At 38.1% G+C, this 25,700-nt stretch overlaps 1 long non-coding RNA gene across 1 annotated transcript; it reads left to right on the top strand.

The window, feature by feature from the left end:
* Positions 1 to 12,283: 12,283 nt before the first annotated feature.
* On the top strand, positions 12,284 to 24,037 carry LOC120875244. The gene is made up of 3 exons (XR_005723885.1): positions 12,284 to 12,360; positions 13,139 to 13,212; positions 23,544 to 24,037. It is a non-coding gene; the product is annotated as an uncharacterized LOC120875244 (long non-coding RNA).
* The last annotated feature ends 1,663 nt before the right edge of the window (positions 24,038 to 25,700 follow it).

Genomic DNA, 25,700 nt, shown 5'->3' on the forward strand with positions numbered 1-25,700 from the left:
GATGAGATGGCTGGATGACATCATCGACTCGATGGACATGAGTTTGAGTGAACTCCAGGAGTTGGTGATGGACAGGGAGGCCTGGCGTATTGCAATTCATGAGGTCTCAAAGAGTTGGACACGACTGAGCGACTGAACTGAACTGAACTGATGTGTTATAACAAAGAAATCCTCCTTCAGAATAAGATGAGGACATGGTTACCTCAATAAGCACGTTGGTATATCTTACACAAATCCTTTTTGATTTTTCAAGACCAACTCTTTGGAGTTACAAGGAGAAAGATGGAGCTCCTTCCCTTTTCCCTAATTTTTCAAAAATACTTCAAAACTCCCTCATGAATTCACAAGTTAAGGATTACTTATTTGGGGAAGGATATTTTAATATACAACTTGAAGGTGAATTTAATGCCTTATTGTAAAACTTCCAGTGTAATTTAGTGCTGACACAATCACAATGAATCAGAATATAATTTTGTTTTCTAAAGACAAAATTTGTTAAATTCATCCTAGAGATGCTCAATTTGTTTTCAAACAGTGAAGCTGGATAGTCCAATGAAATGTTACTAAGATAAAATATTTCATTCTTAGAACTAATTGCTGGGGGAATGGTGCTAAAAACTGGAATTAATTGGTGAAGAGTGCAAACAGCTTAAAAAGTTAAGAATATTATTTAAAATCCATGCTCTAACCCTGGGAATGACAAAAAAAAAATGTCCCCTGCCAAAGTTTATACTTCAGATTCTCTGGATCTACAATGAATGAGATGCAGTTCCATAGTCATTGCTAATAAACCGGTACTTTGAAGGTGTTCAGTCATTTAAAAATCCACCTTCCCCCAAAATAAAGTTTGTATTTCTAATTTATCTAACAGCTATTTTTGACAGATCAGTCAAACAATATTTAGATAATCTAAATATCAACTCTGCAATTACTGTATTCAAATTCATGTCCATTGCGTTGGTGATGCCATTCAACCATCTCATCCTCTGTCGTCCCCATCTCCTTCTGCCTTCTATCTTTCCCAGCACCAGGGTCTTCTTCAATGAGTCGGCTCTTCACATCAGGTGGCCAAAGTATTGGAGCTTCAACATCAGCCCTTCCAATGTATATTCAAAACTGATTTCCCTTGGGATTGACTGGTTTGATCTCCTTGTAGTCCAAGGCACTCTCAAGAGTCTTTTCTAACACCACAGTTCAAAAGCATCAATTCTTTGATGCTCAGCTTTCTTTATGGTCCAGCTCTCACATTTATACATGACTACTGGAAAAACCATAGCTTTGACTAGATGGACCTTTGTTGGCAAAGTAATGTTTCTGCTTTTTAATATGTTGTCTAGGTTGGTCATAGCTTTCCTTCCAAGGAGCAAGTCTCTTTTAATTTCATGGCTGCAGTTATCATCTGCAGTGATTTTAGAGCCCAAGAAAATAAAGTCTGTCACCGTTTCCATTGTTTCCCCATCTATTTGCCATGAAGTGATGGTACCAGATCACATGATCTTTGGTTTTTGAGTGTTGAGTTTTAAACCAAATTTTCCACTCTCCTCTTTCTCTTCTTATACTAGTTTGGTGTTGACTTTATTTATGATTCCTCCATGTGTCATATAAGACTTGATCATACATTGAAATTAGAAATAACCAAACAATTCATGTCAATTAATTCATAAAATAGCTTGATAATTACCATTATTCATTTTTAAAAGTATTACCTTTTTTTGAAAAATAGCACACAATCAGAAATTTCCATTAAATTCACCTGAATAATCTTTCGCATTTCAATGACAATATTTTTCAGAAAGTATACTAAAGGGACGCTTACTTCTCCCAGGTAAGAAGTAAGCTTCACAAACCAGTTAGCAGCAAAATGAAAGATGTAAAGACAATGAATTTAAAATAAAATATACTTAATAAGTTTATAGTTTATTCTGATATTATATTTCTTCTAATTTTCTGATTTTTTGGTATTTTTATGTTAATTTTTTTTTAATTTTATTGAAATCTAGTTGATTTGCTAGTTGATTCACAATGTTGTATTAGTTTCAAGTGCACACCAAAGTGATTCAGTTTTATTTGTATACATACGTATATATATATTCTTTTTTTACATCCTCTTTTATAGGTTATTACAAGATATGGAGTGTATTTACCTGTGCTATACAGTAGGTCCTTATTCATTCAGTTCAGTTCAGTTTAGTTGCTCAGTCATGTCCAACTCTGAGACCCCATGGACTGCAGCATGGCAGGCTTCCCTGTTCATCACCAAATCCCAGAGCTTACTCAAACTCATGTCCATTCAGTCAGTGACTCTATCTGACCATCTCATCCTCTATTGTCCCCTTCACCTCCTGCCTTCAATCTTTCCCAGCACAAGGGTCTTTTCAGATGAGTCAGCTCTTCGAATCAGGTGGCCGAAGTATTGGAGCTTCAGCTTCAGTATCAGCCCTTCCAATGAATATTCAGGACTGATTTCCTTTAGGATGGACTGGTTGGATCTCCCTGAAGTCCAAGGGACTCTCAAGAGTCTTCTCCAACACCACATTCAAAAGCATCAATTCTTCTGTACTCAGCTTTCTTTATGGTCCAACACTCACATCACAATGCTCACACGACTACTGGAAAAACCATAGCTTTGACTAGATGGACATTTGTCAGGAAAGTAATGTCTCTGTTTTTTAATATGCTGTCTAGTTTGGTCATAGCTTTTCTTCCAAGGACCAAGCATCTTTTAATTTCATGGCTGAAGTCACCATCTGCAGTGATTTTGGAGCCCAAGAAAATAAAGTCTGTCACTGTTTCCATTGTTTCCCCATCTATTTGCCATGAAGTGATGGGACTGGATCCCATAATCTTCATTTTTTGAATGTTGAGTTTTAAGCCAACATTTTCACTCTCCTCTTTCACTTTCATCAAGAGTCTCTTTAGTTTCTCTTCATTTTCTGCCATAAGGGTGGTGTCATCTGTATATCTGAGGTTATTGATAGTTCTCCCAACAATCTTGATCCCAGCTTCTGTTCCACCAAGTCTGACATTTCATATAGTGTACTCTGCATAGAAGTTAAATAAGCAAGGTGACAATATACAGCCTTGACATATTCATTCCCAATTTGGAACCGGTCTGTTGTTCTGTATCTGGTTCTAACTGTTGTTTCTTGACCAGCATACAGATTTCTCAGGAGGTAGATAAGGTGATCTGGTATTCCCATCTCTTTAAGAATTTTTCAGTTTGTTGTGATCCACACTGTCAAAGGCTTTAGCATACATAGTCAATGAAGCAGAAGTGGATATTTTTCAGAAATTCTCTTGCTTTTTCTATGATCCAACAGATGTTGGCCATTTGATCTCTGGTTCCTCTGCCTTTTCTAAATCCAGCTTGAACATCTGGAAGTATTCAGTTTACATACTGTTGAAGCCTAGCTTGGAGAATTTTGAGCATTACTTTGCTAGTATGTGACATGCGTGCAATTGTGCAGTAGTTTGAACATTGTTTGGCATTTCCTTTCTTTGGGATTGGAATGAAAATTGATCTTTTCCAGTCCTGTGGCCTCTGCTGAGATTCCAAATTTGCTGGCATCTTGAGTGCAGCATTTTCACAGCATCATCTTTTAGGATTTGAAATAGCTCAACTGGAATTCCATCACCTCCACTAGCTTTGTTCTCAGTAATGTTTCTTAAGGCCCACTTGACTTCACATTCTAGAATGTCTGGCTTTAGGTGAGTGTTCACACTATCGTGGTTTTCTGGGTCATGAAGATCTTTTTTGTATAATTCTTCTGTGTATTCTTGCCACCTCTTCTTAATATCTTCTGTTTCTGTTAGGTCCATACCATTTTTATCCTTTATTGTGCCCATCTTTGCATCAAATGTTCCCTTGGTATCTCTAATTTTCTTAAAGAGATCTCTAATCTTTCCCATTCTATTGTTTTCCTCTATTTTTCTGCATTGATTACTTCGGAAGGCTTCCTTATCTCTCCTTGCTATTCTTTGGAACCCTGCATTCAGATAGATATATCTGTCCTTTTCCCCGTTTCCTTTTGCTTCTCTTCTTTTCTCAGTAATTTGTAAGGCCTCCTCATACAACCATTTTGCCTTTTGCATTTCTTTTTCTTGGGGATGGTTTTGATCACCATTTCTTGTACAATGATATGAACCACTATAGTGTATATATTTTATTCACAAATTCTTAATTTAATTAAACTTTTATGATGAACGATGACTAGGAAAACTTCTGTTACTTGTCACAGTGATTTTTAATTCTTTGTAAACTTCAAAATCTTTTAAGGATTTTTTAAACTATAGCTTGAGAGGAGGTGAGTGGGGGAAATTTGGAAGGTGAAAAAAAATCTGTTAAACATTTTTACTTTTCTCTGTTAACCAGCTATATGGACATATCTTATAATTGCAGGTTATATATTAAGTAATTCTGTAACTGTAGAACATTCAGTTCAGTTCAGTTCAGTTCAGTTCAGTTCAGTCACTTAGTCATGTCTGACTCTTTGTGACCCCATGAATTGCAGCACGCCAGGCCTCCCTGTCCATCACCAACTCCCAGAGTTCACTCAGACTCACGTCCATTGAGTCGGTGATGCCATCCAGCCATCTCATCCTCTGTTGTCCCCTTCTCCTCCTGCCCCCAATTCCTCCCTGCATCAGGGTCTTTTCCAATGAGTCAACTCTTAGCATGAGGTGGCCAGCCAAAGTACTGGAGTTTCAGCTTTAGCATCGTTCCTTCCAAAGAACACCCAGGACTGCTCTCCTTTAGAATGGACTGGTTGGATCTCCTTGCAGTCCAAGGGACTCTCAAGAGTCTTCTCCAACACCACAGTTCAAAAGCATCAATTCTTCGGCTCTCAGCTTTCTTCACAGTCCAACTCTCTCACCCATACATGACCACTGGAAAAACCATATGTCTGAACATATGAACATTAGGATGGATCAAATATAAAAACCAACAAATTCGGTGTTAGCAACTCATATGTTCAGACATACATTTAAATGTTCTCTTTATTTTTTAGATTATTTTTATGGTAACCAATAATTTAACTAGTAATAAATGTGAATTTCAGGGAAGTCAAGCTGAAAGGAATTGTGTCCTTGATAATAGTGTCTACATCTAAAATGCTTTACATTATTTTTATTTCAGAAGATTTCAGAAAAGAAAGTCAAATTAATATTTCTGAACATGTAACTTTCTGGACAAGACTGTTTTCAATAGATATCATTCAACAGATCACTTCTTTTATTTAAATATGTATTAGTTGCCCTTGGAAAGGACAAATGAATCACAAGCAAAATAGATCTTACCTTACCTCTATTTTTCTCTTAAATTACAAATAATTTCTTTTTTTTTTTTTTTTTGCACAGTTTTTAGTTGCATTTAGTTTAAAAGATGCATGATTTAACAAAAAAATTTGCTGGCTAACCATAAATTCAGCTTCATCTTAGAAATTTCAAAGCTATCAATTGCTAGTAAACTTTAAAAGGAACTTAAACATAAATGTATTTATTTGTGGAATGGCTTGTAAGTGAATCCATTTGGGGATGAAGGATGCTAATAATGGTCAACTTGGAGGTGAGAGTGTGTAGGGAGTCATAGCTAATTTCATCAAGCAGAAGACACTGCAGCTCACCCTCCCACAGAAGAAAGTCATATGTGATACGTGAGAAGCAATGATTCCTAGTTGTATATTAATGAAGTACAACAAAGTCTTTGCTCTGGGAAAACCACCTGAGTCTAGTATTGTAAGTCCTTTACTAAGACCACTCAGCCCAACATAGTATCACATTAATGCTAGAACCATGGTGGTAATTTTGGTAACTGAGAACATTTACAGATCATGTATATAAGGGGCAATAATGGATGATGCTGATGACGGTGACATTGACGATGAGGATGATGGTGATGAAGACAGGAAGTTGATAATAGCACTGAAGATAACACTGCTGACGGTGACGATGACATTTCCCAAATACGAAATGACTATAGGTTAAACTCTTTTCTTTTCTGATTAACTTTTCGCTACATTTAATCCTCTCAACAACCCTGTGAGAAAGTCACTGGAACATGAGAAAGGACATACCATCAGAATGAGAAGCTGGAGGGAACACGGTTCTGTGAAAAGTCTTTACTAACTTATATTGGCCCATAGGAAGGACTGATGCTGAAGCTGAAGCTCCAATACGCTGGCCACCTGATGCGAAGAGCCAACCCATTGGGAAAAACCCTGATGCTGGGAAAGATTGAGGGCAGAAGGGGAAGGAGGTGACAGAGGGTGAGATGGTTCGATGGCGCAACTGACTCAGGGGACATGAGTTTGAGCAAACTCCGGGAGATGGTGAAGGACAGGGAAGACTAGCAAGCTGCAGTCCATGGGGTCACAAAGGGTTGGACACAACTCAGCAGCTGAACAACAACATTGGCTCACTTAATTCCTTATGTTGTAAGTCCATTCTTACTTGGCAAAAATTTGATTAGGGTGATTGAAGGAAAACTGATTCAAAAGTATTCTATCTTGAAATTAGTCAAAAATTTAAATGTCATTGCTATTTAATCTATATAGGCATATACACAGTAATATACTAAGTAAATTATTTCCCCCAAATCAAAATAAATGACTAATTCAGTATATATATCTAGAAATGGTGAGAAAACAAAGCAACAACAACAAAAAAGACCCTGAAATGCAGCATCTCTGTGCTCAAGACAACAGAAGGTAATTAAGCATCTATCAACATACAACTGCTATATGAAAAACACTGGGTTAGATGCTGTGGAGAAAACAAAGAGGATTCATATCTGTCCTAAGGAGTGACCCATCCAATTAGGAGTGCAAAGATGAACTCATAGAACAACAATAATATAAGACTAAAAGACGGAACATTTCTAATTAGTTACTTGGAAAATACCAAATCACTTTCCTCTTCCTTTAAACCTCCTTCATAACATTTATTTCAACTGGACAGGAGTCATCTCTCCTACCAAGCTTTCACAATCCTTTGTCATTCTTGTAAAACTTGTTCTTCATTGGGCTGAGCCTGTTTGCACCTCTGTTTTCATATCTATGAAATGAAATCCTGAGTAACAGCCTCATAGAGTTATTGTCAGTACTCAGTGTGTCAATGACAATAAATGATTAGAATATTTCCTAGCACATGAGAGTGTCTTATTGTTACCACCTACCTCCCTAGTGAATTTCCTGACCTGATTTGTAAACTTCATACCATCTTGTTCACAATTCAAACAGCTTCTAGAAAGCTACAATAGGTGTTTTATGTGTTTTCTCAAATGAGAATAATGAAGTATTTGATATCAAGACTAATGGTGCAATTGGTATCCAGAGTGTGCATGTTCGTTCACTCATCTCTAGAGAAATCAAGGCAGACTTGCTGAGGAGTGTGAGTTGAAAGGTACAAGGGAACAAAAACGACCTCCTTCTGGGTAGGAAACTAGATTGAGGCACAGGTACTGGAACATACACAGCAGAGAGATGGCTGGAATGGAGGAGTGTGTTAGGTAAGCAATAAAAAAGAAACTCACCTCGGGTGTTACTGCAGTAATTTGGCAATGAATATCTGAGAGCCTCAACTAAACAGGCCCATAGAAATAGGATAGAATCAGGATGTAGAGCGAGAAGACTCAGTAGGAACAGATCGCTGCTGTCACACAGGGAAAAGAGAAGAAAAAAAAAATCAGAGATGCAGCTAAATTTCTGAGTTTGGATAACAAAAGCAATGATAATTATAGAAATGGGCAAATGAAAGAGAAAGCAGAGCTTGCTTTTCTAAGGGGAGACTGGAAGTGAGTTTAACCTAGGTAGAGTCTGAGGTTCACAGGTCATCAAATTGGACATGTTTACTAAGTCTGTCATATGAGGTTGAATCACTGAGGGGAAAGCAAAATTAGAGAGTTAGAAGCAACAATTAACCCTTTAATCAACTGATCCATGTCCTTGTAAGTTCAGTATCAAGATTCATAGGTATCCACAGGCCCTTAACAGAAGTACCCTGGGGCCAACATCAAGGAGAAGAGGGACAAAACCAAGGCAGCCAATCTTTTTAAATTTTTTTTATTGGCGTATAATTGCTTTACAATGTTGTGTTAGTATCTGCTGTACAGCAAAAGTGAATCAGCTACATGAATACATATATCCCTTCTTTTTTGTATTTCCTTCCCTTCTAGGTCACCAGAGGACACTGAATAGAGTTCCCAGCACTATACAGTCAGTTCTTATTTGTTATCTGTCTTATGCATAGCAGTGTATGTATGTCAGTCCCAAACTCCCAACACATCCCATCCTTCCTTTCCCCACTTGGTGTCCATATCTTTGTTCTCTATATCTGTGTATCTATTTCTGCTTTGCAAATAAGATCCTCTGGGCTATTTTTCTAGATTCCACACATGTGAGTTAATATATATAATATTTGCTTTTCTCTTTACGACTTACTTCACTGTGTTCATATTTCCTTGGCCTTGGTTCTACAAGGATACAGAGTATGTATGGGACCTGCACTGTGCTTTGCACAGAGAGAGTTCTCTTTCTTTTCCCTGAAGCCACAGTCTAGCTCGAGGAGACAAAGTTAGTGAGAGACAAAGTAAGGCCTCCTGGCTCCACTCAGCTCCCAGTACACACACCAGAGGGACAAAGTGGCCCACAGCCTGTATCAGCATAAATACAAATGGGCTGAAATAGATCTTTTACCTAAAATAAATGTCAAATAGTATGCAAATAAAAATATATTTTTGTCAGAAAGACCTTGGGCAAGGCAGAACACAAATGTTTATTTTAAAGAATTTTTAAACTCTGATTCAGACTAGGAAAGTCAGGCCAGTTGCTGAATCCCATGGGACAAGCACATGCGAGGGTCTCCACCCAGTAAGTTAGCTTTTAATGGTGTGTTTACAAAACCACGTTGTCCTCAACTAGAACTTTGAAAAACTCCCAAAACATATCAATTCCAAGTGCATGACCCAGGTCTAAATAAAGAAGACAGGAAATGTTTGGTCATGTATATACATCAAATTCATGGACCTTTCCAGTTGTGATACCAACAATACCTAAAACTGAGATTATATTTTTCAATGTTCACTTATTTGTTTAAACATGCTTATTTCCCATAATTATAATGGGAAAAAATGCAGTCCATCGTTAGAACATAAGGGATAAGAAAGAAAGAAAGAAAACTATCATACAGATATGTGTAGTTTGTCCATCTTACAGATAAGAAAACTGAGGGAGATGAAATGAGTGTCCAAGTTCAATGAAGAGAGCACAGACTGGACTGGATTAGACTAGAACGGATGCCTGCCCAGCACCCAATCCATGAGCTTTCCCCACAAAATTGTGGCCTCTCAGGAAGAAGAGACTCAGAAGAAAACATTAAGAGATATTCTCTACCCTAGGGTTTGACAGATAACCTCTGATGGAAAGTTCCTTCTGTGTTTTGAGTCAAGAGGTAGAAATAAAATGGATAGCATAGGGAAAGAGGAGAGTCAAGGCTAATCCCTTTGCTGCTTTTGAGAAGATCTGCTTAGAATGTTCAATATCTATTTCAGAATTTTCTCAATGAAAACCTGTGAAACAATGTACTCTCTGCAAAAAGAATGGCCTAGAAGAGGCAAAAATGGACAAGGAAAAGTGAAACAAATTTTCCAGGAGGTCACATCTCATCATCCCATGAAAATCCCCTAGACATAACCTTCACTTTTCTTTCCTATAACTACAAACTAGGTTTCTGTTTACTTCTGTTCAGCTCTTTTTTTTTTCCTGCTATAAGGAGACTTAGCACTTCACATCTGAGAGTTGCCAAATGATGTTCTAGGCAGAATGTCAGTTTGAGAGTCTGGAGGGTAAATGATGACGAGATCCCAGAGGAATATCCAAGAGCCCAGAGAAATGAAGACCCAATGGCTCTGGGAAGAGGAAAGGGGCATTAGGCAGAGGCAGAGGGACAAAGTTACGCTCACCTTGCAGTTTGCCCCGTAAACCATCTCTGAGATATGAAAATAAAAGTGTCACTCTGAGATAACTTGTTTTCTGGGAACAATCAAGGCTCTATTGAAGTGTAAGTAATCATGACTAGATCCTGGAAATAATGAATTTAGGAACTCCAGATGTGAAAACAAAAGGCAATGAATGTCAATCTATGCCAAAACCAATACAGAATTGTAAAGTAAAAATTAAAAATAAAAAAAAATTAAAAAAAAAAGAATAAAATAAACGCTGCTAAGAGGAAAAAAAAAAAAAAGGCAATGAATGAAATCCACCTCCTTCCAGACATAATGCTTTTATCAATAAGTCTAAATTATTGCCAGACTTCCCAGGTGCCTCAGTGCTAAAGAATCCGCCTGCCAATGCAGGAGACTCAGGTTTGATACCTAGGTCAGGAATATCCCCTGGAAGAGGAAATGGCAACCCACTCCAGTATTCTGGCTGGGAAATCCCATAACAGAGGAGTCTGGTGCGCTATGGTCCGTGGGATCACAAAAGAGGTGGACACAACTGAACACACATGCACAAAACTGTTGCCACATAATTGTTCAAAGGCAAATCAAGTTCAAAACAGATAATCTAAGTTCACGACATGTATCAGCTATAAGACTCCCTTAAAGAGGAGGTTAAATGAGTGTGAATCGAAGCTAGTCAATACGTCCTCTATTTTCAAGAAACTTATTCTCAACTTGAAACTATTAGTTTTTAGAGTAAATATGTTTACTTAAAAGATTCATAGAAAGGAGCTAATCTCAAACAGTTTCCTATCAATGTGATCTCTTTATATCTTAGCCTCAAGCAGTGTTCTCTAAAATGAAATTATAGCACAGTTTTAGAGAATAGAGTTCTTGAAATAACTTGGATAAAGGATATATTCTCAAATGATGTAAAGTGGTGTTGTCAATAGAAGGAGGCGCTAAACTGAGAAATTTTGAAAAGGCAATGGGAAGGGAAGGGAAGCTAAATTTTATAAACCAGCTAATGTGTGATTGATCTGAGTTCCACTGTTAGGGTTTAAATGGAACTCTCCTCTGGCATTCACATCCTAACTGTAACATTTCTTCAGCTTGAACATGAGACCTGTAGGGATTTGAGCTACCAAACCCTTCTCTCTGTGTACATAAAATATTTTTAGAGAGCTCTTTAGAACCTGTCTGCTCTGAGACCTGTAAGTCCACTCTGAAGACAAGAGGTTTAACTTGAGATGGACGCTTGTCATTGAGGATGGCTCATAAATCATCGTCCATTGAGCCTCTTTAGAGAATGAAAGACATCTGAAATAGCATCCTGCCTTCAGAAGGTCTAGAAAGACACCCAGGAAGAGTGATCCTCTCTAAGCTGTTGAACTTGGTCATAAGCCATCAAGAGGTTCCCTGGTGGCTCAGTCAGTAAAAAATCTGCCTGCAATGTGATAGACCTGGGTTTGATCCCTGGGTTAGGAAGATCCCTTGGAGAAGGGCTTGGCAACCCACTCCAGTATTCTTGCCTGGAGAATCCCCATGGACAGAGGAGCCTGGCAGGCTGCAGTCTACGGAGTCACAAAGAGTCAGACACCAAAACCAATACAGAATTGTAAAGTAAAAATTAAAAATAAATAAATAAATTAAAAAAAAAAAAAGAGTCAGACACAACTGAGTGACTTCACATAAGCCTTCAAATCCAAATGGGTTTGGTGTTCTGGGTTTCAAATCCCTTCTCTTCTAACACAGATAGAAGTAATACAAAAAAGTTTACCTATGCAGCTGCAAATTAAAAATAAATAAATAAAATGCATCAAGTAAAAACTAATGATGAAGAAAATAATAATGAAAAAAACTAGCGGTTGCATCAATCAAACCTCAACAAATCACACAGCTGTGTCCCTGCCTTCAGCACATACGATTCTTAAATGATTGCATTCAACTTATGTGCTTGTTTTAAAGTTTTATTGCCAAAATGTTCCCAGAAAAGTATTGTGCTATCTGGCCGTGTGATAATCAGCGATACTAATGTGAGTTGTTGCTTTTTTTTCTTTTTTCTATCTTTTGGATCATATCAGTGTATGTGGTTTTCAGTCTTGCCTCTTGCATTTGTTTTTTTTTTCCCTCTAGGACCATTTCTGGGGATCTCAAGAGAATGAGAGAAACCACGGTGACCAAGCTGGAATGCATGGAAACCACGCCACCTCCTCACAGAGGACGAGGAACGGATCCCACGACTCTGTACTTGCCCTTGTCTTCTCCCCTTCCCTCCGGCTACACGTCCACCCTGCACCTTCATTGCTACCCAGGCTTACTCTACCCTAGCTCCCTGGCCAAAGGGAAGATGGCCACATCTCCTGGGGCCATGATGTGCGGCCTGAGAGGAAGTGTTGTCTTTGGGGAAATAGCAAGATTGGGTGACTACCTTAAAGTCAATACTATTTATCTTCACCTCTTGTCCTGTGGGCTGACAAAGGGGCACCACTGTTAGGCCCAACCCCCTGCACAGCTGCAATAGAAAGAAGGCAGGGACTTGTACTTTCAAGTGTCAGACCCTTTGTGCCTGACTACTAGTTTATGAGGCTGATGTCAAGCATGGCAGTCAATGAAGTCTTTGTCCTAGGTGTACAGGGCAGGACAGTGGAAAAACTGCCCTCTCTTATATCCCAGGCTCATCCATCTTCCCCTCACCCTGGTTCTCAACTTCTCTGTCTCTTGAGCCGACAGAGAGAGGATCCCTCCTGGGTTAATGTACTGGAAAATTGCTCTGCATGTTTATGAGGGGGTCCCTTCCAAATGAAAGAAAAAAGGAAAGGGGAAAAAAACGAGGAAGAAGAGTCATTTTTTCCCACTGAACTCATTGGCCTTATGCATGTGGGTCTGACCCTGATTAAGAAAATCTCAATGCCCTGCTAGGAGCTTTATTGTCCAGTTTGGCAGAACGCACTTCCGATTGAATTTTTTGTTATTATTTATAATCACAAAGTGGTTTTGAACAGCGACTCCCATCACCCATCCCACCACCACTACACATACACACACACACACATACACACACACACATCTAAGCCCTTACCTTTCAAGAGGCCCCATCCACTCACATCCAGTTTTCCTCAGAACAATCTATCCTCCTTCTTAAAGCTGGTTTCCCCAAGGCAATTCCTTATAAATAGCAAACATGTTGTTTTCATACAGTTACATGGAAGCTGGACTGTGTGAACTTTGTCATGGATTTGGACCCCAGAGGTGGCTGCCTTCCATGAAATCAGGTTTGCTTATTTTAACTTTTTTTTTTTTAGCTAAAAATAACATCCTCTATCTCCAACCTCTTCCTTCACTCCCAAATTTTATTCCTCCATGCAAGGCTTGAGGCTAAAACAAAATGTCATGTAAGTGGTTAAGGCATCTACTAGGTATCAATTATGTATGCTCCATCTACAGCGGACCAAGAGATTTTTACAAAACTAACCTGAGACCTTCCAGAAACTTCTGAACAGAAATCATGGAAATTGGAAACACAAGATTATAGATAATTGTTTCTTCTAGAAGCCAGCAGGCACACAGCAAATGTTTTTTTTTTGTTTGTTTGTTTGTTTGTTTCAGAAAATGAAGAAAAAAGAACTTAGTAGCTCAGTGCATTTTCTTCTTTCTTCAGCCTGATTTTCAGAAATTGCTTTATGTTTCCATGGATTATTAGTTTGGCCAGAGAAATTGGAGATGGGGAAATATTTGCACGTAAAAGCTGTAATTCATTTGTGACAGAAGGAAAATTTTTTTAGGGAAATTTGTGGAAAAGTCACAAAAGTGACTCAAATTAAAAAGGTTAATCAAAGAGAAGAATTACTATCCCACCCTCCACCCTCACTCCAATGGTGGCTTCTGTCCTTGTTTTGAGTTGATAACATCAACCTTGAGGCAAATCCTACATTAAAGTTGAATTCCCTGGTAACTGAATGACCAAACCACATTTCCTGTTAGGGAATTTTTTGCAGAAAGTGACAGAACACAATTACAACCGATTTTTTAATTCTATGTACGATGTCCAAAACCGAGACGTTTCTATGAAACAATTCAATTCCAGCATGTGAGGAATTTCCTGGGTTGTTGATTTTTTTTCTCTTTCTCACTGTGTATTTTTCACCAAGATTTTCCTCTGATTGAAACCTAACTTTCTTTTCTGCGATTTCCAATGCTCTACCACTGACAACAACAGAGCTCATTTAAATGTTTCGCAAGATGACAAAAAGAAAAAGGGGAAAGCTGGCAAATCAGGCTCAGGAGAGGGGGGAGGCATTAAGTCTAACACAAACATTAATAGGGACCCCTAATCTCTTCTCCCGCCTCCTTTGATAGAAGGAGGTCAGAGCGCCTGGTCCCCACGCCTGCTCCCTCAAGACCGATAACAAGCAGATGTTACTGTAACATGCTCAGGGAATCAAGCATAAATATGACCCCTGACCCCGGCTGTCAGCTGATCCACTGAGTCTCTTAGAAATAGACTCTTCACTTTGCTGAATCCCCCCTCTTTCCCACCAGCCCCCTCCCCGGGCCTGGCGCCCCCACCTCGGGTTTCTATGCCCGTGGCTGCCGCCCTGGCCCTTGCACAGTTGCGCTCGGTGTAACCTTTCTCTTCACGGAGGTCAAAGGCCCAAGACCTCAGGCCAGCCTCTTTTCTTGCAAAAGGCCAGCTGATGAATCATTCCAACTTGAAGGGAACAGAGGAGAAGGGAGGACTCTGAAGGCCTTTTCAGAGAAACAACTGTGGCCTATACATCAGCATTTACACTGCCTTGACACTTTCAAAACTCATGTCCCTCTCTGGGAACCACAGAAAGAAGGCGGTACTGAGAGGTCTTGCTATCAGGATGGAAGAAATAAGAAGGAAAGAAGGGGAACATGGTACCAGCCTTCAAGACTGTGTAACTGGAGGCTGTCCAGAAAAAGAGAGAAATGTAGGCGTGTACATGTGCGCGTTCACACACACACACACACACACACACACACACAATCTTTGCCCAGATTTCAGCTGAATCAGAGTCACTTTTTTACAAACTGAGAGAAAAAGAGAGCATGAACGTGCTTTTCCCCTCTTCCAAGAGAGTTTGGTCATGAGCACTTTGTTGAATAACTCAGAATTCTCTTGCCTGTTATTTAGAAAAGTAGCAATCATCTAACTTTGAAAAAAGAAACTCTATATATGCCTCCTTTAAGACAACCTCCCATGAGTAGAATCAGGAGGGAGGGATGGGGTTGGAAGCTAGGATTGATGGCTAAAACACCTGGAAAGCATTTTGGTTTTCACTGTTTTATTCATCCTACAAAGCTCTAGTTCTAGTTTATACTTTGAATCTGTGAGAAGTGAATCTTTACCCTGAAGTCATTCAGGTGTCTTCAGTAGCCTTACAGTAAGGTTAAGGTTTGGAAATACGTGCGGGGATCTTAGAAAGGAGTTAATACAGACCCAGTTGTCTGTTCAAGGCCCCCAAAATGAAAGGAAGTATAAGGTGCAGGCCAAGAATGGAGACGCAGATGTAGAGAATGGATGTTCAGACACAAAGAGGGAAGGGGGAGATTAGAATTCACATTTATCTGCTACTATGTGTAAAACAGACAGGTAGTGGGAAGCTTCTGTACAGCATGGAGAGCTCAGCTCAGTACTCTGTTTTGACCCAAAGGGGTGGGATGGGGGGTGGCTTGGAGAGAAACTTAAGAGAAAGGGAATCTGTGTATGCTTATAGCTGATTCATGTTGTTGTAAGGCAGAAATCAGCACAACATTGTAAAGCAATTATCCTCCAGTTAAAAATTTTTTTAAATCAAAGGTAAACTCAAAAAATTAATTAATTAAAAAAGAAGGAGGGGATGTATGTATATATATATAGTTTATTCACTTTGGTGTGCAACAGAAAAAACACAATATTGTGAAGCAATTATACTTCAATTTGAAAAAAAAAAAAAATGCTCCTAAGAGGACCTCTACAGGAACTGCACTAACTGGACTAGAACTTGATGTTATCAGTTTTTTCTCTTGTCTTTTCTGTCCTATGTTTTCTCTAAAATCTTCTAATTTAGACAAAACACTGACCCCACCATTACTGACTCCATATGGAAGATAGAGAACAATCACAGTTTAAACTCCACTTCTTTATATAGTTGTTCGTTTATTTTTCCAGTCAATAGAAAGTGAAATAGCTCAGTTGTGTCTGACTCTTTGCAACCCCATGGACTGTAACCCACCAGGCTCCTCTGTCCATGGGATTTTCAGGCAAGAATACTGGAGTGGGTTGCCATTTCCTTCTCCAGGAGATCTTCCAGGGAATTGAACTCATGCACTGAAGGCAGACGCTTTACCGTCTGAGCACCCAATGTCTTTTAGTTGCTATAGGGGCACTGCTGCTGCTACTGCTGCTAAGTCACTTCAGTCGTGTCCGTCCCTGGGATTCTCCAGGCAAGAACACTGGAGTGGGTTGCCATTTCCTTCTCTGTGCTATAGGGGCACAGAGATAGATAAAACATAAACTTACCTGACAAGAGTTTGCATCCTACTGGAGTAGATCAGGCAGGAAACAGATAAACATAGAAAAAGATAACACTGCAGGGTGTCATAACCGAGGTGCTTGCCAACTTCTATGACAGCCTGAAAGACGATATTATTTGAATGATGTCTTATATAAGAGTTAAGAATGGAACCCAAAAAGATATCTGTATAATGTTCCCATAGAACATAGAAAATGAAAGCATGAAGGAACAAAATGCATCCAAGGAATGCCACCATGTTTGATCTGACAATTACAATAAGGGACACAGAAGAGAATGGCCAGGGAGAAAAGACAAAAAAATGTGGTGATCACCTGGAATTAAGGAAATGTGAAGCCGAAATATCTCAATGGGTTGCATATCTTTGAACCTGTCAGGAGTTGGGTGTCCTCCAGTTCCTATTAGCATCCTAGTATTACTGAGATATTTTTCCTGAAGGTGAAGAACATTCCAGATTCATAGGATGAGGAGCAGTTCACTCTTTATAGATCAAAAACTTAATTCAAGTCCTTAAACAGAATTTTTGATTAGCTAAACCTATGAGATTTCCCATTCATAAATGAAAAAAAAAAATGAAGATCCGGTCATGACTTCCCTCCTCTTGATGTCAAAGCATCAGCTCAGAGAGTGCACCCTGTCAGGGCTCTGACTCCTACACCAAGCCAGTGACTTTGACTTCCTATAATGCTTCTCACAGCAAATGTTAGTGTAATGATCTGCTTGTCTACTGTGGCTCTTATTAACATAATTCATGGGCATCATGTTTAACATACCATTTTTTAAAATATGGTAGGTTATTCAAATCTGAGAAGTTGAAACTGAATATATCAATAAAGTAGAAATTCTGGCTTAAAAAAAACTGATGACCTGTATTCAGTTCAGTTCAGTTCAGTCGTTCAGTCGTGTCCGACTCTTTGCAACCCCATGAATCGCAGCATGCCAGGCCTCCCTGTCCATCACCAACTCCCAGAGTTCACTCAGACTCACGTCCATTGAATCAGTGATGCCATCCAGCCATCATCCTCGGTCGTCCCCTTCTTCTCCTGCCCCCAGTCCCTCCCAGCATCAAAGTCTTTTCCAATGAGTCAACTCCTCGAATGAGGCGGCCAAAGTACTGGAGTTTCAGCTTTAGCATCATTCCTTCCAAAGAAATCCCAGGGCTGATCTCCTTCAGAATGGACTGGTTAGATCTCCTTGCAGTCCAAGGGACTCTCAAGAGTCTTCTCCAACACCACAGTTCAAAAGCATCAATTCTTCGGCGCTCAGCCTTCTTCACAGTCCAACTCTCACATCCATACGTGACCACAGGAAAAACCATAGTCTTGACTAGACGGACCTTAGTCAGCAAAGTAATGTCTCTGCTTTTGAATATGCTATCTAGGTTGGTCATAACTTTTCTTCCAAGGAGTAAGCGTCTTTTAATTTCATGGCTGCAATCACCATCTGCGGTGGTTTTCGACCTGTATTAACAAATTTAGAAAAATAGAAATCATACAAAATACATCCTCAGACAACCATGGAATTAAAGTAAAATTAAATTAACAGAAATCCATATTTAGAAATTAAACAATAAAAATTAAACTAAATCCATGGATGTTTAGAAACCCATAATGGGTCAAAAAGAAGTTATCAGAAAAACTAAAAAAATGTTCTGAAAATAAATACATCTTATCAAAATTTGTAGAATATAATGAAAGCAGAGCCAAAAGGAAGATTTATAACATTAAATAGGTATATTTGAAGAGGAGAAATATCTAAAATATACATGTAGAGAATGACAAAATACAGTAAAAAAATAAATAAATAAAGAAGATCTAAATAAGTGAAAAGATATTTTGAATTTATGAACTGAAAGATCCAGTGATGTTAACATATCAGATATACCCAGTTTGATCTACAGATGCTGGACAATCTCAATCAAGAATCAAAATCCTAGCAAACTATTTTGTACAAATTGACAAGCTGTGTCTGAAGTTTATTCGGAAAGACAAAAGATTTATAATATATATTTTATATATAATTCTGCAGAAGAAAAGCAAAGTTAGAGGACTCACATTATCTGATTTGATGTTTAATATAATGTAATATTCCTGAAAGCATGATATTTTGTGAATTAGAGAGCCCAGAAATAAGCCCATACAAATATAGACAACTGATTTTTTTTTTTTTTTACAAAAATGCAAAGAAAATCCAACGGTTAAAAGATAATGATTTCAACTGGTGATGTAAGAATAATTGGCTATCAATATGCAAAAAGTAAATAAGTCAATAAGTAAATAAAAAAGAACAGACAAGTCTCCCAAGTAGAAGAATTCCAAATAATTCATGTGATACTCCACTCTCAGTGAGATGGATCACAACTCTCCATTCCTTTAGTGTGTACCATGCATAGTGATTTTCTAAGAGAGTAATATAAAAAGAGGGGAAAAATAACAACTTTACAGTAGAGAAATCTGATGAGTCACGTTGACAGCAGATACCTTTGATAAGATGTGATGAGAAGGGCACTTTTCTGGATTATCTTCTTACACAAAACCTGTAATTCCAGTTTAACCACAAGGAAAACATCAGAGACATCCCAGTTGAGCAGCATTCCATAAAGTACATGGCCAGAAGAGGTGTGCTCATTCACTCGGTCCTGTCAGACACGGTGCAGCCCCATGGACTGCAGCCCGCCAGGCTCCTCTGCCCGTGGGTTTTTTCAGGCAAGAATATGGGGTTGGGTTGCCATTTCCTGCTCCAGGGGAACTCTCTGACCCAGGGATCAAACATGTGTCTCCATCTCCTGCATAAGCAGGTAGATTCTTTACCACTGAGCCACCTGAGAAGCCAGCCAAAATACGAAGCCACCCAAAATACATGGTCAGTACTCCTCAAACTTGAAAGGTCATAAACGGGAAAATCTGCTTTATGAGAGAAAAATGTCACAGCCTGGGTAAAGACTTTAACAAATTTGATAAAGCATAATTTTAGTTAATTACAATGTATAAATACTAATTCATTAATTGTGATAAGTTTATCATACTAAGGTCAGATGTGAATCATAGGGAGAACTGGGTATAAGATGCGTAGGAACTCTGCCTCATTTTTGCGGTTTTCTATAAATTTTCAAATTTCTATTCTAATATCAAAATAAAATTTTGATGACTCACTTTCTTCAAGCAAATAATTAAATTATATTTGCTTTTCCCTTCACCAATCTTATGAAGCACTGTATTTTTTCTGTGCTGAATGAATGAAAGAGTGACTAGTTGGATGAATAAATATTTTAAAAGAAAATCTGAATTTTGAAAAACTTAACTGATGATTTTAACCTTTATCATGGTGACTCAACCAAGATATTGTCCACAAGGGAGACTTTCTGAACAGATAGTTCTCTAAATGATATTTGTAACACAAAATTGAAAAAAGTAAGTTGTAGCTTCTTATTTCCACCCAGAAAATCTGGCATAAAACCTTTTTAATAGATTCTATTTTCTATTATAATAAAAAATTGTTGCCAAATGAACTCTCTTTTTAACAAAAAAGAGAGTATATTAAGAATATAAAGAGAAATTCTATAGATAAATAAGAAAGCATAATTGCAAAGGAGCTAATCTTTTTCATCTCACTGTCCCTTTTCAGATTGCTGGGAGAAATATCAATAGCCTCAGATATGCAGACAATACCACCTTAATGGCAGAAAGCAAAGAGGAACTAAGAGCCTCTTGATGGAGGTGAATAGAAGAGTGGAAAAGCACGCTTAAAACAACATTCAAAAAAACTAAGATCATGGCATCTAGTCCCATTACTTCATGGAAACTAGATGGGAAACAATGGAAAAAGACTATTTTATTGGGCTCCAAAATCACTGCAGATGGAGACTGTGACCATGAAATTAAAAGATGCTTGCTCCTTGGAAGGAAAGCTATGACAAAACTTGAAAGCGTATTAAACAGCAGAGACAATTGCTTCTCTGACAAAGCTCTGTATAGTCCAAGCTATGGTTTTTCCAGTAGTCATGTACCAATGTTAGAGTTGAAACATAAGAAGGCTAAGTGCCGAAGAATTGACGCTTTCAAATTATGGTGCTAGAGAAGACTCTTGAGAGTCCCTTGGAGAACAAGGAGATCCAACCAGTCAATCCTAGAGGAAATTAAGCCTGAATATTCACTGGAAGGACTGATCCTGAAGCTAAAGCTCCAACAATTTGGCCACCTGATGCAAAAAGCTAACTCACTGGAGAACATCCTGATCCTGGGAAAGACTGAGGGTAGGAGGAGAAGGAAGCATCAGGGGGTGAGATGGTTGGATAGCATCACTGACTCAATGCACATGAGTCTGAGCAAACTCTGGGAAACAGTGAAAGACGGGGGATCCTAGAATGGAGTTCATGGGTTCACAAAGAGATGGCCACAACTTAGCAACTGAACAATAACAATCCCTTTTCAGGGATAACTTGAGGTAGAATCAGGAACTCTGGAAGAGGTGAGAAATTTTCATCAACTTGCCCCGGTCATTGAAAATTCTTCAGTGGCTAATAACTCAGAAAATGAATTCATTCATTCAACACAGTTTTCTGAATAGGCATGATAATGCAGATACATAGTTTAATCTTGTTATTAAAGAATTTGGCCCAACAAACATATTGATCTCAATGAGTTCCTGAGCGTAATGTACTGATGATGCTACAACAATAAAGGAGACCAAACTCAGGTTCAAAGGAAGCAAAGAGCTTGAGTGATGAGAGACTCTCTGGTCATCTAGGAGCCAAGAAAGGGGTGAGAATAGAAGAGAGGCCTTAAATTGTATTACGTCACTCCTAATTCACCTGTTACTCCTTATAACTCAGTTACTCCTTACAACTCATGTGTTTGTGTGCCCACTAGTCCCCTGGGGAAGTTTTCTGGCTTTTCCTCTCCTGGCCTTTTCCTCTAGGTTATAATGATCATGTGCAGAGTTCCCTGAAGAAGTTCCTGGTTCTCACACAGCAGTGATGATCAAATATATATATATATTTTTTAATGTGTTATATTTTTTTCTACATGGTTATCTTGTGAATAAAAAATGTTAACCTGTTCAAAACACTATCTGATGAGATTGTTGGCCAATTGTGAACTTATTAAATAAAAATGTTCTTAGATGAAATACATATATTTTTTAAAAAATTTATACCCTCTGATACAAAAGTTTAACTGTAAAACATTAGCCTCAGGAGTTGAACATAAACGTTTAAAATAACTAAAAGCCATGATAATAGTAAAAAATTAAAAAAAAAACACTGAATTTGCAACATGAGGTAATCAATTGATTTTATTATTATGTTAAATTATGAAATCATCAAGCATTTTGTTTTCAAAGAATACTTAAGATACAATGATATTTCAAGACATGTTGTTAAATGGAAACACATGTACCCCAATGTTCATCGCAGCACTGTTTATAATAACCAGGACATGGAAACAACCTAGATGTCCATCAGCAGATGAATGGATAAGAAAGCTGTGGTACATATACACAATGGAGTATTACTCAGCCGTTAAAAAGAATACATTTGAATCAGTTCTGATGAGATGGATGAAACTGGAGCCAATTATACAGAGTGAAGTAAGCCAGAAAGAAAAACACCAATACAGTATACTGACACATATATATGGAATTTAGAAAGATGGCAATGATGACCCTATATGCAGGACAGCAAAGGAGACACAGGTGTATAGTGGACTTTTGGACTCAGTGGGAGAGGGAGAGGGTGAGATGATTTGGGAGAATGGCATTGAAACATGTATAATATCATGTAAGAATTGAATTGCCAGTCTATGTCCGATGCAGGATATGGCACGCTTGGGGCTGGTACTCGGGGATGACCCAGAGAGATGTTGTGGGGAGGGGAGTAGGAGGGGGGTTCATTGTTGGGAACGCATGTACACCCATGGTGGATTCATGTCAATGTATGGCAAAACCAATACAGAATTGTAAAGTAAAATAAAAAATAAATTAAAAAAAAAAGAAACCATGGATACTTTGATTTTATACATACACACACGTACACACAGAAATACACACTATATAGCAGAGGGAATGAACAATAACTGAACAAAATGAAATGAGAAAATTTTAGTTCATATTTTCATAGTGATCTTATATTATCTGAACATTTTCACTTGAACAGAAACAGTCTTAAATTTCACCCATAATAAGAACTTTACGTATACCTAAAAAAGTATATTTTTTGCGCTTTGAAAAATCACATTTACTCAAAAGAAAATGTGATTTTCCTATGTACTTGATATTGGAAAGTATTGTTTAGCCAAATCACAATAAACAGATCAATGTTTGGGGGAAAATACCATTTTCTTTTTTAATGATCCCTATTCCATTTCATGGATAGGGTGGATCATGAGGGCCAAATGTAATGAACAAGGCACATTTACTTTGGAAAAGCAAAACAGTACATGTCACTATTATTATATATGCTCTATAAGTGGAGATTCCACTTCATTTCTCCATGTATTTTTAACCAATCAGACTTACGTATTTATTATACATTTTAGTTAAAGTACTCAACTCACTTTGATTCCAGTAGATATCCCTGACTTTTTGAAAGTTTGCTTTACCATACTCCTATTTTTTAAAAAAAGACTTTTATTAGTTCCTGTTTTGGATAACCAAAAGAACTCAAAATAGAATTTAACTTTTACCCACCCCACCCCACCCCCAGCTCCCAGCAAAGACAAAAAGCAAAAATAGAGTTCAATATGTATTTCTCGGTGAACCATTACAGACTTCACACATCCCAAGCATGAGAGGAGCACTGCCAAGCTCCTTCCCCGGGAACAGCACTGAGCAGCTCTGTGTCAAGATGCCATAGCTCTGAACTGCATCTGTGAGCATCTGTGCTTTGTCTTGATTTATTTTATGCATCCATTAGCAAGTTTGTCCTAAGGTAATTGCTTCTCGGCTTTACACCATTTCTGCTTACTAAAGGTTTCATAGGAACAGTCTACTTTGGCAATCTGTTTTTACAGGAAGGAGTAAAATAAAAGTTATCCTGTTTCTATTTTTGACTAGAATTTTTTTTTCAGGTAGCAGCACACTTTAATGAATGGAAGTGAAATAAAAGGATGGGCACAATCTTTCTTCACAAGTCTTCAGCCTTGACAAAATCAGTTTGGAAAATAAATTTCACTTTGTCACCACCCTTCCTTCTTTTGCCTCCTGCCCTGGCCAAAGTTCACACACTTTCTTTGATCTCCTGTTCTGAGCAAATCTGAAGTGAGATGTTATTTAGAAGAAAAAAAACTAATGAGAAGCTATTTGGCAGTGAAAACAATTTCCAGGGCATGGAAATCTCACCCAAAAGTCAAGACTCTTGCTAATCAGGAGCCCTTAGGGCAGCAGACTGGAGCTTAGACCTCTCTGAACCACTGGCCTTAACGGCTACCAGACCCAGCCCACTAAACACTGTTGGCCAGACAGTCACAGCAGAGTCAATAAAGGAACTCATAATGTTCCTTTTTCTTTTCTTCAACTTGATCATTACACAAAGGATACTCATTAATAAATGCTTCCATCTTCCATAATATTCTTTCACATGGACATTCATTTCATCTCTCAAGGGCTGGATTATCTCCATTTTCCAGTTAAAATGTTTGAATTGACATAACTTGGAAATGATGGGGGGTGGGACTCATCCCTAGGTTTGTCTGACCCTAAAGCCTTTCATCTTTCCTATGTACTTGAGCTTCTTACTGAAGCCATCTTCTGCATAGTGAGGACAGTAAGGATGGTCATTTCCAGTTCTCAGCCCTTTAGCAGGCTCTATCCACATGGGAGGAGAAGAAACACAACTTGGGGGCTGGATGAAAGACAGGGGATGTATGTGGTACAGTGGAGACATCCATAGAATCAAACTGCCTTGGGAAGTCAAGAGGTAATGTGTTGCTTTCATGTATGTTGTAGAATCCAAAAGATTTATCAAACCATGTCTGGAACAATGAGAGTTTCTGAGCTGCATTTTAGGTAGCTGTGTGGAAAATTGCTTAGAGAAGGTAGAGACTTGCAGACTCAATTAAGAGGTTTGTCTAAACAGTAGAGCAGTCTTGAAGATCCAAACCCATGTCATCTAGTTGAAAAGGGAAAGTGCATGACAAATGAAAACAAGTTACCAACGTGTTATTGATAGGAATCAATGACAAAGTAAATATCAGTAGAATAGAATGTATGTAGGGAACAAAAAGGATCTCTGAGACCACAAACACATGAAGTTAAAGTGAGGATGAGGAAATACTAGGAGACAAGAAAACTATAATTTTTCAGTGAACAAGTCATAATTCTGTTTGAAGCTGGAATTGAATGCTTTAAAAAATTACAGCTAAGAAGTGACCTTCTAAAGATCAGTGAGTTGTAGATTCCTTTGATATAATCTTAGTCATATTCTATAATGATGCTGATTAATGGGAGGGTATGAAACCAGTCATTAGAAGAAACTCTGACTATGGCTAAGAATAGTTCTAGACACATGGGTTAAGCAAGAATGGGACACTGTGTAGCAAAAAGTTGGATATAGCTTCATGGGAAATGGCAAATACTTGGGAAAGGACACTGAGAAATCCTTGGGGATGTAAAATAGGATCAATGAAATTCCTTGGTACTACATTTTTTAAACCCCATGAGGAAAGAGGATAGACAGATGGTTCTTTAAAGCTAGGATAATTTTTTTTCATCCAAGAAAGAAAATCCACAATTGCCCTTAATTTGCCCTCAATAAATCCATAAATAGACTCATCCTTTACTAAAATAACATAGTAATGTTTAAATTTTGAATATCATTCCAGTACAGCAAATACACCAATCTCTTTGATGTTGCTAACTGATTTGAACAAAAAGTATAAGAAATAACTTGGCTTGCAAATTTTTTTTTCCATAACAGTGAAACATGTTCACCCAATAATTCTATGTGCCTGTGCATATATTTTTCTTAAGAAGAAATACATACAGACGTTGCAGTCAGTCAATATGATATATTGAGAAGTATCCTTGGATAGACTATGGTGACTGATAGAACTGGACTATATAGCATTCCCTCCCTTTCAAGAGCATTAACTTCTGAGGTTGCTGTTGAGTTCATAAGAATTCAACTCAAAAAGTTCCTAAAACAAATGAAAACTTGAAACCATATCTTCCTAATCCTTGGGGATGCCTAATCCTTAGACAAAGATCTTAGGAGCACTGCATATACC

Source organism: Oryx dammah, unplaced genomic scaffold, assembly GCF_014754425.2.
Source record: "Oryx dammah isolate SB20612 unplaced genomic scaffold, SCBI_Odam_1.1 HiC_scaffold_16, whole genome shotgun sequence".
NCBI lineage: Eukaryota > Metazoa > Chordata > Mammalia > Artiodactyla > Bovidae > Oryx > Oryx dammah.